At 37.7% G+C, this 15963-nt stretch overlaps 1 pseudogene; it reads right to left on the bottom strand.

Moving 5' to 3' along the window:
- Positions 1-3645: 3645 nt before the first annotated feature.
- On the bottom strand, positions 3646-14155 carry LOC127157937 (immunoglobulin superfamily member 1-like; annotated as a pseudogene).
- Between the last annotated feature and the right edge of the window lie 1808 nt (positions 14156-15963).

The following is a 15963-nucleotide window of genomic DNA, read 5'->3' as shown; positions in this document are numbered from 1 at the left end:
GGTCAGATGGCCTTGTAGCTGAGTACAGAAAAGCCTTGACATTCCTAGATCTAACTTGGTCTAACAAAACTCTCAGAAGTAACCTAGACATGTTAGCTATTTGGGAAAGAGACTCTGATGTTAAAGCAAGAGTAAAGATTGCAGCAGCATCCTTTCAGGTCAACACAAAGAACCAACAGAAACGTAATTGTCCTAAGAGGGAGGGTAATTGTCATTACTGTGGTAAATGTGGACACTGGATGAAAGAGTGTAGGAAAAACAAAAAGTATCTAAGAGAAATGAACAGTGTAAATCAGCTCCTACTCAGTCTGCTTGCAACTCTGAAGCAGACCCTCCCCACTACACCAAATTCGTGGGGCAGCTTGCTGAGGTGCTAACTGTTAAGGCTGTGAGTTCTTAATTACCCCAGTAATGTACAACAAAGATGAAAAGATTCTTTGTAAATAGAACAAAAGGAAGTTGACTTACTCCCACTGGGGGACTCTGGTTAAGTACACTCACAGCCAAAAACGATACTACAGCACACTCCAGTCACTCACCTATCCTCTGTGGGTTATGATGTTTGCTATGACTGATGTTTCATTAGAGGATGGAATAATTGCACAGTTAAGTTCTCACACTAACTACAGGGACAGACTAGGACACACAGGCCAGTGAGGAGCCCAGGGAAGAACCGAAGTGCAACAGGCCTCGGGGGCCAACCCTGTGGTGAAGATTTCCTCATAGGTTTTTCCCCTCATCAGTTTGTCCCCACCTCACTGGTCCATAGGTGTCAAATGACTGAAGACTAGGTCAACAAAACCACTATACGATCATTAGACTTAAAACCACTATACGATCAACAGAAGTCTAAAAATGTCTATGTATGAATACTGCTGTTCTGCTGTTTCTGTTTTTTTGTGTTGCAGGTATGTGTACATGCCATGATGTCTTCAAAAGCAGCATCTTGGAGTAAAGCATCACCTCAGACATCCAAGAACAAGATTCATGAGGACAATGAGTCATCTAAGTGAATCTATGTGGGAAATGGACTACAGAAAACTACACAGATAGACTACACAGCTATTCAGGCGCCATGGACGTCAGGACTTCCACTCTTATGCTACATGGTTTTGTGTGTCAACATGTAGCTTGTACGACATGTTACCATCCATGTCGTATGTGTCAACGGTTATGGTTCTGAAAAGAACTATTACACCTAATTAAATCTAGGACACGGCACAGAATAAGATATATGTGCCTGTAACTATTTCAAGTTACATGAATGGAAGATGGGGCTTAATGTTAACAAACATAGGCTATAGAATGGATTTATGGAGGTTTAAATTTGTATTATGTGAGAGTTATTAGAACTCTCAAAGGGGGGACTGAAGGATTACAAATTTAAGAATCTGTTTAGAATATGCTGATCCTATGCATATTTGATATAGGTTCCAATATAACAATATGAACTGAAAAAGTTATGTATATTGTGATAGTCTAAGAGCAGGCAGCCCAGGCCCTGAGACAGTAACCTTCGAGTTCCTGAACATCTGGCAGGTTTCCCAAGTTAAGTGTGAATTCTAATCTCAAGGTACAACTGTGCCTTTTGTTTAAGCACCTATGCATTTGAATGACACTTGTATGCTAAATAGATCAAGGCTGGGAAAAATCTTTAACTGAGCTGTTTTCCTGTACCACATTTGCATGCTTTGTTTAGATTGCTTCCACCTCTATGTACTCCTCCCCCTTCAAACCTATATACTCTGCTGTGCTGAGCTTTGAGAAGACGACTTTTTGAAGACTGCAGTGCAGAGCAGCAAGTATCTGAATAAAGAGAAACTTCTGCTTCAAGATATCCAAAAACGTCTCCTGGTCTCTAAGAAAAAAATCACAACAGTATCAACATATAATATACACCATCATTTAGATGATCAAAATACAAATTCAAAGAGACCAAACATGGCATATGTGGGTTATACGGCTAGTCATCTATCATAACACATGCATAAACAGTAGAAAGACAAATACAAATACAACAGACAAAATTAAAATAGAATGCAGTAATACTGTACACAATGACCTGGGCTATGTGTGATAGGAAGGTCAAAGAAAGGTTTGTCTGTGAATGAATAGGAAAGAGTCCATTTCTATAGGCATTGTGTCTTTCCTATGGGCAAATGTAGCATGGGCAGATGTGCATTCCTCTGGGCAATAAAACCTCTTATCAGATCGTCGTCCTGGCAAAAGAGCCCTTTTGGGGTGTTAGTTGCTTTGGGGGGTTGTCTCCAGAGCTCCAGCATATAGCTGGCTTGTTGGGTTTAAAGACTATTTGTTAAATGTAACAATTAATGTATGTCTGATTTGTCCAGATACAACATATTATTATTCATTTTTAACTTACATTGGAAAGGTTTCCGTGACCTCTCACAAGATCTCACGCTTTATTCCAAAACATGATGCATGATGGGATACGCTAAGCCTCCTGAGCAGTATTCAAAATGGTGTGGATTTAGTGTGCTTTAAGGGCACTGCAGTTTGGCATTATTTAGACCTGGGACAGTCTTGCGCACTTACTTCCTGTCGCATGCATGTGCTATAAAGTGGCCAAGACCACAAGTGTGGGTAATTGGACTGGGTAAAAGTTTTAAAAATGCCCCATTAGTACATCAAAGTCTTAATAATTCAATAATTCAGTTAAACACTTGTATGATATTGTACAAGTGTACTTGTAGACAGTCCTGCAGCGTTTACTCTACTGCTCATTGCCTCAGTCCCTGTACAGTCTCATTTGACACTATCACAATATTTGTAAATCAGTTGTGCCCCTTTTTGGAAAGCAGTCAGATGCCCCTCACAGTCAAAAACTTTATATTGTCCATTGGCTTCTTAACAAATTACTTCAAATGGGCCCCGTCAGTTCATTGTCCAACATTACATGATGTCTCTTTGCACCTCGTAATTTATCTGTTTCCACAAGTGGAAATGCTAGTTTGATGTGTCCTGTTAGCATGTAAACATATTTAAAAGAATTAGACATGAAGCTTGCTATTAATGACTTGCTTTTAATAATGGATGCATTTCAATTTTGATTATACAGCATCTCTGCAGAGGCTGCTTTTACAGCCTAAAAATCCCCAAAGTAATGTATAAACTAACATGTTTCATGTAATGTAATATTTCCTTTCTTTCTGTCTTACAGTGTTACTTGCAGATAACGCTGTCCTTCTCCACACAAGGCCCTCTTTAACTTTTTATCCCCCACACCTACAGAAATGGCACCAGATCAATAATAAGACTTTGGAGGTTTTTTTTTTTTTTTTTTTTTTTTTTTTTTTTCAGAAGATGCAGCTTTGTTTTAATTATAAGCTTATAATGAATTCATTTTGACCTTCCAGCAACACATATACTGTATACAGAACCAGTAATGAAAACAATAGTTAAAATAGTCTTTTTCGTATTGATAAAGCATTGTGTTCTCTTTTTTAAGCCTTATAAACTTTACTTGTTGTCTTCCTAATGGTTTTATATATATATATATATATATATATATATATATATATATATATATATATATATTTTTTTTTTTTTTAATAGAAGACAATAAAATATTTAGTGAAGGTTTGTAAGATTTTGCATGTGGTTTGTAAAAATATTATATGCATATTATATAGTAATTCCAAAAACGTGACTTTTACAAGAAGCATATTTACTCTGAGCTTGTAAATGAGATATTGAGAGATTTCAGGGTGAAGCTGAAGTTTCTTCTTCTTCAACAGATGTAACTGTTAAATACACACATAAACAATCTCCTCAGCATTTACTGATGAGTATACAGTGCACAGCATAAATGAGGACACCCCCTCTAAAACGTAACAAATTCACCAATTACTCTTTACTTATAAGACATATTAGCGTTCATTAGAGATATAATGTTCCTAACAAGCCAGCTTAATTAATTACCAAAGAAGAATGACAAAATGATTTAGGAAAATAAGATTTCCTTATCAAAGTGATACAATGTTGTGTTGCAAAAATAAGTACACCCTCTTGAAAATTACTAAAAAAAAAAATTTAAAAAATGGTACGTTTAAGGCAATTTTTTTGATCAACAGGTATGTATATTAAACCAAAACTTTTAAAGACAAGTAACTTCCTAACAATTAAAAGTGTTATATAGCCTACTGAATCAGACTTAAAGCTGGCAGCAATGGAACCACTTGAGAGAAAACTGCAAGGAGATTTATTTCTTAGCATAAAAGTGGGCAGTGGTACAAGAGGAATACCAAATTATTGTTTTAAGTGTGAAAATATAGCAGAAGTAACACTGACAATCAAAAACAATGGACTCTTGAAATAATCTGGTCTTTACTTTAAGTCTTCATTTATCTGCAAAAGATATGAAAACAGTGACACTTTATCTCTTACACAGCTTGCAGAAGTGACGTGTATGATTGTTGTCACCACTAGAAATACCTACTGTAGCCAAAGCACAAACTCATTTAACCTCTTTCGAGGCCCATATTTACAAAATATAGACTTCTGGGAATCCAGCTCTTGTCTCAAGAGTCAATTATTTCAGATCCAAAAAGTTCTGAAGGACATACTAAGTACTAGAATATTATACATTTGCTGATTTTGAATCTAGGGTGTACTCATTTCTGCAATCCTTCATTTAAATAAAATTGGCTAATTTACTTATTTTACAAAAAAATATTGGCAGATTTATTTATTTATTTGTTCATTCATTGATTTATTTAAATTAAGTATATGTTTAATACATTTCAATTTGGCCATCTTTCTATGAATAATATTAATGATTGTTAAGAAAATACATCTTTTATATTTATTCATAGAGAGTGCATTCATTTATGCTGTACACTGTATATGTTTATCTCTCTGCATTTCTCACTTTTCTGAACAGACACCATTTTTTAAATATATTAATTTGAATAAAATTTAACTAGAAAAAGGCGGCTGAACGGCTGTGTCCATAATATGCATACATGAGGCAATATGAATATATATTTGTACAGACAAAGATTTGCTAAAGTAGTGAGATTTAATTCAATGCATGATTTGTATAGTGATTTTCACAATATGTGACCTTATAATAACTTATAATAAATCAGTCATGTTTTACCTCTCATTCTGCAGCATTTGAAAATCAGCACGACTGTCACTAGCAGATATGGACAAACTGTCAGTACAGAACTGAGTATGTTGAAGACGGAGATCTGAGATTCTGAATGAAACACTGAAAAAGAGACACACAAACACTTTATTATGCACTGTATCTGAATGAGGGAATATGAATAAATAAATCAGGTCACACATACAGCAGTGATCATTTGAGACTTGTCTGACTGAGATCCAGCTCTTGGGTGACTCTCCTCTCTCTGGGTGTTTGCAGTAGTAGAAACCCTCATGTGACTTTGAGACAGTAGTGATGTTCATCTCTGTAGTTTGATTCTGGATGAGTGATCCATCTTTATAGAAATCAGCTCTGAGGTTTGGTGAGGTTGTATGTCGATATAAACAGTGCAGAATCAGATGATCTCCTTCAGTCACAGGATGAACAGGACTCTCCAGAATCACACCAGATACTGAAACAGAGCAAACATGCATTTATTGCATGAATAGTATAATTATATAAACAATAAGATAATTATATAAACAATGTAATTAACTCTGATAAAACTGTATTTTTAGTGCTGCTTGTCCATTGAGTGTTTTTTTTTTCTTTTTCTTTTTTTTTTGTCCACTGATGTTTAATGCACTTGTTTAATCAATCTGCTTCATGCATCGAATGTAAACTGCCAGTGAAATTAATAAATAAAGAAACACAGACTCACAGTGTACAGTGATATTAACAGGATGATGTTTCCCTCCAGATTCAGACTCACACCAGTACACTCCAGTGTCTGATGTGATGGTGGAGCTGATTGTACATGTAGATCCTGTTTATGATCCTTGGCGTAATGATGAACAATCTTCCAGCCGTCCACCGTCTGTGTATCTTCTCACTCTCCATCCATCAGAGTTACTCTGGTCCTCACAGCTCAGAGAGAGAGAGACAGATGTGAAGTGTTGAGTTCTGCTGGGACTGACGATCAGAGAGACTGGAGGAGAAACACCTGAGATGACAATTACAGCTTTAGAGTCTCAGATTGAAGCATGGAAACTCTCTTTATTAAATATGAACCAATAATTTCTGTTTGAACTCACCAGTGACCCACAGCAGCTGTGTGTTGCTGTACTGTGTTTTATAGGCTGGTTTCTCTCTCTCTGCTCTGCACGAATAAACTCCTGTGTGATTTAGAGCAGCAGAACTGACAGTGTAGTTTCCTCCTGCTCCTCTGCTGCTGTCTGAGAGCAGATTATAATGACGGCTGTTCTCTGTAAAACCAGAGAATGTATTCAATATAAAATGGTATTCTGGACTTAAATAAAATCAGTTAATTCAGATGTTACCACATTAAAGGAGAAATTCACTTCCAGCACAAAAATTTACAGATAATGTACTCGCCCCCTTATCGTCCAAGATGTTCATGTCTTTCTCTTTTTTTTTTGTTGTAGAGAAATTTTTGAAAGATTTTTGATGAAAATATTTCAGGATAAATATTTCATATTTTCTACATATAGTGGACTTCAATGGTGGCCTTAAGTTTGAACTTCCAAAATGCAGTTTCAATGCAGCTTCAATAGGCTTTAAATGATCTCAGCTGAGGAATAGGTGTCTTATCTAGCGAAACATTTTCTAAAAAAACAAAAACAAAAAACAAAACAAAACAAAACAAAAAAACACACACATGATTTTGAAGTTGGAAGAGAAAATGAGATGGGAGTTTACCATAACTGTATTAAACCGGAATGCACAGAGAAACTCGTAGGCATCATAGAAATCCACTATATGGAGAAAAATCCTGAAATGTTTTCCTCAAAAAACATAACTTCTTTACGACTGAAGAAAGAAAGACACTAACATCTTGAATGACAAGGGAGTGAGTACATTATCTGTAAATTTTTGTTCTGGAAGTGAACTTTAAGCACATTATAACTTACTTGCTGAGACAGTCAAAGTGAACCAGCTGAATGTCCAGCCTGTAGAGAAACTGTAAACCTCACAGTTCAGAGTCACTGGATCTCCTTCAGTCAACCACTTCTGTGGAGAAACACTTAAAACTGCTCTGGGATCTGAAATGGAGAAATCACTCATTAATAACACGTTAAATGTGTTTGTGTGTGTATGAAGAGATGATCAAACTCACCTGATACTGTCAGTGTAACTGCATCACTCATTTGTGACCAGCGTGATCCTTCTGTCTCTGATCCTTTACAGGAGTATTTACCTGCGTCAGACTCAGTAACAGAACTGAATGTGTGTTCCTGTCGATTACTGAAAACACTGGTTGAACCTTCTTTATACCAGCTGTAGCTCCAGCTAGTGACTCCTTCACCATAAATGTCACACCTGAGAGTGACTGTTTCTCCTCTGAATACATGTTGATCAGGTTTAATGGTCACTTTGGAATTTGGTCCTTCTGTACAATGACAGTTCACAATGAAAATATACAGGGGTTGGACAGTGAAACTGAAACACCTGGGTTTAGACCACAATTAGTATGCCGTTTGGCCTCCTTTTGCAGCCAATACAGCATTATTTCATCTTGGGAATGACAAATACAAGTCCTGCACAGTAGCCAGAAGGATTTTGAGCCATTCCTTTCGCAGAACAGTGGCCAGGTCACTATGTGATGTTGGTGTATGAAAACATTTCCTGACTCACTCCTCCAAAACACCCCAAAGTGGCTCAATAATATTCAGATCTGGTGACTGTGCAGGCCATGGGAGATGTTTAACTTTACTTTCATGTTCATCAAATCACTCTTGTCACCAGTCTTGCTGTGTGTATTGGTGCATTATCATCCTAATACACGGCACCACCTTCAGGGTACAATGTTTGAGCTATTGGGTGCACATAGTCAACCTTCACACTCTGCTCTTATTGGTGGAATGTGCGATCAGTAAAGACTGGCCACCAGGCTGCATAAATATAGCCATGACACCTCCAACACTATATTGGCCAGTGTTTCAGTTTCATTGTCCAACCCCTGTATATATGTTTTAATTGTATTATTGTACTTTATTGTACTGTTTTTATTGTATTAACACAGTTATTTGATTGTAAAACATGCTAAATCAGATTAGACTAAAATGTTGTTATACAGTACTTATTCAGTGTTTTACAGTGAATAAGTACAGTGAATAACTGAACATTCCCAGAATTCCCTGTGTTACTTTTTTTTTAATTTGATGTTTTTTTGTTGAAATAACCCTTTCTTCTTAGATTTTTCTTAGCTGTTTTGTACATTAGGATTGTATGTTACATCTAATGTTGTTAAATTAATGTTTATACATTATTTCAGTTTCATGTGTGTTACCATGATGCTGTTTAGTGTGAATGACACTGTGCACCTTCTATGTGTTACTATTTAAAAGCTTCATTTGATTTTCTTATCACCATCTGCTTTGGGTGTTTATCAGTGGATTATAAAGGTACAAAACAGATTGACAGGTATTTCAATAAGTTGATACATTACCATTATATCAATTAATGAAATAACGGTATTTACCTGTAAATTTAAGTGAAAACTGCAAAACATAAAATGTTACTACTGTATTTTTTAGAATTCCGGCAACCACAGCTGCCGCTTTTTTACCGTAAAATTTACAGAATATTTTTTACAGTGCACCCACCCCTTAAAACCCACACAAAAGCAACAGAACACACGTGCACTTAGATCACACCTGAACAGAACATAAAACACACTTCAGACCTGCTACAGTATATTAATTTCACAGACAATGCAAGAAATAAAGCTGCAAATAGCAATTACAGGAACAAATTAGCTTAACATTCTCATGAAACAATGAAAAGACCCCCCCCCCCAAAAAAAAAAAAAAAAAATCATCCCATTGTATCACATTGCTTAACAACCAGCAGTCAAAAAGACACAACATTCAATTCACTTCAGTTCGCCACTTCAGCTCGCCTGCCCATTCAGTCCCATAATGGTAAACGAACTTGGCTTGTTGTCCCCGAAGGAGACTCAAACCAGAGGCTCAGCTCGAGCTCCAGCCCCAAGTTAGAACCTCCCAAAAGTCTTATTGAGGATAACAACCGACTGTGAGTAATTCAGACGTATAAGAGAGAAGATCACTGCTACTGCAGTGGAGTAAATTTTGAGCCTGCACGCTGACACGCTCTCCAGAAATAGCTGGAAAGGAAGCAGGAGAAAGAAGGAAAGTGTGACAAGGCTACTGACGAATCACGAGGCGTAGGATCCATTCGCAACAGCTTTATTAAATCGGACAGTGAAAACAGGCTGTGGTCAACAATGGCAGACTGACGTGGTGAAGGCAAAGACAAACGAGTATTAATAGTCCATGCAAATGGTCGGGGCAGGCGGCGATCAAAGGCAGTAATCCATGAAACAGGCGGGGGTCGATACAAGACAGGCAGCAAAGGTTCACACACGATATAAACAGTCCGGTTGGCAACAGTGAGACAGTCCGAAAGAAAAACGCTCAGGATTGGGGACATAGCCGACAAAACTTTGCGATGAACGCGCCGGCGAGGCGCGCTGAAATGGCCGCCAGAGAGGAAGTGACCCGGGCGACCCGGAACCGGAAGAGAGAGTCCCCAGGCACGGGATTGTGGGAAATAGAGTCAATATTCGGGTGAGGGTTCCCGCTGGCGCGAGGCGGGAGGAGTCACAGAGACCGCGTTCGTGACAGAAAGGAACACAGATTGGTGAGGTAAAGATAAGGCTGAGCAAATCTGAGGTGGGTAAAAGGTTGGGCTCAGTGTTCGAATTGAGGGGGGACCGGGAGGGTCCCCTGGTTTTTGAATAAAACTATAATACTTCAAACATGAAACTAGTGAAAATGAAATTACATGAAAATATTCTATTGCTGTATTAAATTTACACCTGCTCACTTTACATCATATTTTATATTTGCACGTTTTTACAGCATTACTCATTATAACCATAATCACACACACAACCCTGAGTCTTGTTCAGACTGAACCTTGTGAATTCCCTCATCATAAGCAACAAGTGCAGATGTAGGCTATGTACGATGTGAGTAATTCTTTTATTATACAGTGTATGGACAGCTTCATTTATTATAAGAGGAGTTATGAGTGCTTAAACAATCTGTGCTCATTTAGAGTGTGTTCTTTCACTGTGTGATTCAGTCTAATAAAATGCATTTAGAATGTTCCCAGAATTCAAGGTATGGGGGCAGAAAATGTATATTCATATAATTTCATATGAAGAGTGCCATTTTTTCACAAAAATCACTAATGTGATATTGATTTTATACAACAGTTCAATAAACTAGAAGCTAATATTTAGAGACCTACGTTTTAGACACCATATTGCCTATTTTTGCTCTATTTCGCCAACAAAAATGGTTCCCAACACAGTCACAGCACTGTTTTACGTTCCTAACGACATGTTACTTTTTCTTTCGTGAATGAATCAACCGTTTGAATGATCCAGTTTCAATCGCAATGACTTACTTATTAACAGTGACTTGCTGCCACCTACTGGCAATTTTAATTTCACATTTTAAGTCCCTTATCATATATATATATATTTTTAAATAATTTCAGATATCAGCATTTAACTTTTTAGGATTAAAATATAAAAACATTGTGCATTCATAATGCATTCATGCCCTGCATTTAACAGTGGGTAATACATTTATCTGTGTTTCCTCTGCGTTGAAAAGATTAATTTGGTAACACTTTATAATAACGTTCAGTTGTAAGTCATTTATAAGTTTTTAGTTAATGATGAAATAATCATTTACAAAACATTGACAAATGATTAATAAGTGATATGCTTACAATTTGTGTATGTTTTGTCAATTAATTTACAAGTCAATTACAAGTTCATTTACAATTAGTTAATGATGAACTAATCATTTACAAAACATGACTATGTGTTTGATTAATTATTGACAATGATTAATAAGTGATATGTTGAAAAGCACAAAAATGCAATTATTCTAAAACTATTTTCTGTTTTAAATAATAATAAATTATTTGCTGTCAAATGAATAACTGTGTAAACCCTTTCTCTCATCAGCACAGACTTGTGTTCTGTGTGGAGTGTGTGGGATCTAGTGATAATGTGAACCAGTTTTACCCTCCACTGAAGATCACATCAGGTCCACAGCGCTAAAATACTCCATGCGTTTACCATCTTTACCCTCACCAGTCAGCCCTTACATTGCAGTACACACAACAAATATTCAACTCCTATTGTATAAACACATGAATAAATATTTTACACATATTTCTGCATCCCCTAATCTAAAGTGTAAACTACTCATCAGTTGTAAATGTTTTACAAACTTACAAACTTTACAAAAGTTACAGGTGTGGGTATACACACTGATGGGGAAAGATCTACGAATGATGAGTAAAATATTTACTACTGATGAATTGTTTGCACTTTAGATTAGGGGATGCAGAAAGATTTGTAGATGATGTGATCTTCAATGGAGGGTAAACATTTCAAAGATTGACATTTCAATTGTTTATAATTGATTAATAATATATTAACTAGTACCTTATTAACCATTGACTAAGGATCTGTTTGATTATTTCATGATATGCTATTTTTGTAAAGATAACTTATTATGACAGATTTGTAAATCGTTAGCATATTACTTAATCATTTGTAAACGTATACAATGTAACACCCTTTGAACTGTTTGTGTTGGTTTTGCCCTTGTCACACCCCCCTCGGACTGTTATGTTGGTTTCTCCCTTGTGTCCTTATATGGTTTCCTGTTCCGTTTCTTGTTAAGTCCATATTGGTTAATTACCCACACCTGTCCATGTATCGTTTGCACCCCTTTATAAGTTGTATTCAGTTCAGTGTTTGTTGTCGGACCTTGATGTAGTTTGGTGTGTGTCTTCCTGCTGTTCCTGTTTACCCTTGTTTTTGGATTATATTAAAGACTGTTAATTATATCTCGTCTTTGTTCGTCTCAGTCTGACACAACCCTGACATAGTCATGTTTTGTAAATTATTAGTTCATCATCTAATCACTTGTAAATGATTTATAACTTAATGGTACAAAGCATAGATAAAAATACTAACATATCACTTATTAATCGTTTATGAATGCATAGTCATGTTTTGTAAATGATTAGTTAATTATTAACTAATTACTTGTAAATTACTTGTAAATGAATTAACAAAACATACACAAATTGTTAGCATGTCACTTAGTAATCTTTTATAAATGTTTTGTAAATGATTATTTCATAATTAACTAATTGCTTATAAATGACTTACAACTGAACGTTATTATAAAATGTTACCAAACGGGTAAAATACTCATTTCTGTCACTGCTGTGAACATATAACTCTGAATATGAAGAACATCAATAACTTTAGGAGTCAGCTGTCCATAGCAGTCCTGCAGTGCAACACACTCAGCAAAATACCGTCTGATTATTGTTATCGATGAAATCTCTCAAAATATTGAGATATAATTTTTTGTCAATATCGCACATTCCTTGGCTAGATACTTAATTTTTCTTTTGCTTAGTGATTGTTTGGTACAAATAATTAACTGATTATAATAAAATAAGCTTTTTATCTTAGAATAAGGTTTTATTTATTGATTTATATGTCACATTTGAGAGTGACTGTGTCTCCTCTGAATACATGTTGATCAGGTTTAATGGTCACTTCGGCTTTTGGTTTTTCTGTACAATGACAATTCACAATGAAAATAATGTAATAATTTAAAATGTAATAAATAAAAATAAAATGTGTTTAAACTGAAAGAACACTTAATTGTAAAACACACACCAAATCAAGTCAGACTTAAGTATTTTTTGATTATAGTCACTAAATCATTTTCATTGTGTTCTCAGAGAAAAGGGAAATACTTGCCATATATTGTCACTATTACTGGTTCACTGTAATCAGTGTAATATCTTCCTCTTCGTGCTCTGCACCTGTACTCTCCTCCATCAGAGACTTTCACAGAGGTAATTGTTTTAGTTGCAGCTTCAATAGATTCACGGTTTGAGTCTTTTGTCCAGAGAAACTCCCATCCATTCTGTGACTGAGTCAGCTCACATCTCAGAGTAACTGAGTCTCCAGTGAACACTGAACTCTGTGGTTCAACAGTCAGAGTTGGTGTAGGAACATCTGTCAATATAAAGTTAGTGGGATGATGAGTTTATGTTTTTAAGCAGATTTCCTCCTCTTACTAGTAAATCATTATTGCATCTTGATTTTAAAGGAAAGGTAAGAAATAAATGTGTAAGAATCAATTACAGGAACAACCCTTAAGAAACGAAATACTGCTAAACATACTGCTAAATATAATGTGATAAATTACATAATACAAATGACCATGCGCATACATTAATGCAATGACCATGTATGGCTACATATTGGTACAAATAGCATAATAATAATAATAATAATAATAATAATAATAAATAATATTTAGAAATGAAGACAAAAGAAACATTACATATATATTCATAAAATTTTATAAAACAAAAAAAAAAAATCCATATAGTCTCATAAAGGTATCATCTATTGTGTAAATGATAAGTGATTTAACGTCATTGGTTACCTGTTAAATTCATAGTTGATTTTAAGATTTTAGTTTTTGTATTTAAAGCACTTCATGGTCTTGCCCCTATTTACATTTCAGATCTTCTCCATAAGAATTCTACTCTCCCATAAGAACGTTTAGATCGTCCTCTTAGTTGTTATTGACTGTCCCAAAATCTCATTTAAAATCTAAAGGGAACAGGGCTTTTTCAGTTTTTGGTCCTACACTCTGGAACTCTTTACCTTTATCCATCAGTTCCCTTCCGAGGGAACTTCGAACTGCGTCCTCTAGAGGTCGCTATGGGGAACGTCTCCTTCGTGACCCATGTCTGAAGCTTACATACAAAAACTACACAGTACTGGCCAGCGACAGCCTATGATGTCACTGCCGGCACGACTCGTCGCTGCTGGCGCGTCATACCAGCGCGACCGCATAGTACAAAAGAGCGCCGGTTGAACACAACATCCTCTTCTTCATCTTCAGCTACTGTTTTGTTTGAAGCCTGCATCTAACTGGTAAGCTTTCACTTCTTACCTTTGATGGCTAGCACTAGCAAGGCGTTTAGAAAGTGTGCGGGACTGTGTCCTCAATTATTGACACCAGATGACACACACGATCTTTGCGTCATGTGTTTGGGCGAGGAGCACGCACGCGATGTCCTCGAGGGGGCGGTTTGCGTGCATTGTGAGCTTCTTCCTTTGAAGAAGCTCCGCTCTCGCTTGTCCCTCTTTTCGAGGAAAGAGGGACAGCCATCGGCTCCCCGTGGTTCGGGACCTGCTGCTGCTGAGGCGCGGAGGAAACTGAGCTCGTGGGGATCGCAGGTGGATCTCGCCGATAAGCTAGATAAGGGGCTTTCCCTGTCTCGCTCGTCGGTCGGGGACGAGAGTGAGCTGTTGGAGGATGACAATGTGATTTCTCTCACATCGTCTGATCCAGCAGCCAGTGCTCTGCTGGGTTTTACCCAGGAAGAACAGGAGTTGTTAGATGAAGAAATGCAGTCTAAATCTTCTCAAACCTCCTGCCCCGGGTATGATGAGCTTTTGGAGGTTATGGAACACGCCATGGCAAGGTTGGATCTGCCGTGGAAGTGGGTTAAAAAGGTGGCGCCGCGGGGTGCTCACCTTGCAGGGACGGGGTTTTTTGGAGCACACTATCCTTCGGTACAGTGGGTAGATCCTCCCCCTCTTGGGGGTTGGGTACCTTCCCTATGGCTGCTGACACTCCACGATGACCTCATCGGATAAATCAGCCACTTGCTGCCGCCCGATGTGTTCCTCCCCCCATCACATTATGTGTGTATGGAAGATGCACTACCCTATTTGGGTACTTGAGGCCTTTGCCTCCTGGAGCTTCATAGAATCAGCAACCTAGGTCATTAGACCTCTTCTCTACCCTTGTGATGTCTCTCCTGAAATGAGATGAGCAGGGCTGTGCTCCCCTTGCTAAAGCAGGGACATTTAAGCAAGCCGTTTTTGGGCAGAAGGGGTAGGTCCTCCTCTCTATAGTAGGTTAGGTACCTACCCTACAGCTGCTGTGTATTCTATCGCTGTCACATTGGATAAGTCGACTGCTTGCTGCCATCCAATGTGTCTCTGCTTCTGTCACATTAGTGTGTACGGAAGCTGTACTACCCCATTTGGGTATCCAAGGCCTTCTGGAGGTTTATAATATCGGCAGCACAGGTCACTAGATCTCGCGTTTCTGCCCTTGTATCTCTCCTGTTAGGAGATGAGCATGGCAGTGCTTCCCTCTTTAATAGAGTCATTTAAGCACACCGTTCCTGAGCAGAACGTACAGGTCCTCCCCTCTGTTGGTGAGGTATCTACCCTGTGGCTGCTAAATGCTCGCCTTGGCTATTAAAGATTGAGCTTTCGTTACAACCTCATTGGATAAATCTGCCACTTGCTGCCACCCGATGCGTTTCGCCTTTCGCCACTTCGATTGTGCGGAAGCCGTACTGACCCATTAGGGCTTTATAGGCCTTAGTCTCCTGGAAGCTCCATAGACAGCACCTTTCCCTGCCCCAGTGATGTCTCTCCTGACATTGCATGAGCCTGACAAATGCTCCCCTCACTGAGGGTCTTCTGTGAGCATGTCACTCTTATGTGGAGCTCGTAAGTTCCTCTCTATCCCGAGAGAAGGGCCTCCGCTCCCTATGGCTCTGGCTTTTCCAGGTGGTAGCCCCTGGTGGGATGATCTGAGTCAGCTTTCTTTGTTTCTCTCAAAGATGAGGGTCTCTTGTGAGCATGCTGTTCCTATTCTCCTAGAGAATTTTATTTCCTCTGCTCCAGGGCATCCCATTCAGGTCACTCAATA

Source organism: Labeo rohita, unplaced genomic scaffold, assembly GCF_022985175.1.
Source record: "Labeo rohita strain BAU-BD-2019 unplaced genomic scaffold, IGBB_LRoh.1.0 scaffold_1266, whole genome shotgun sequence".
NCBI lineage: Eukaryota > Metazoa > Chordata > Actinopteri > Cypriniformes > Cyprinidae > Labeo > Labeo rohita.
This window is presented reverse-complemented; position numbering and strand designations above follow the sequence as displayed.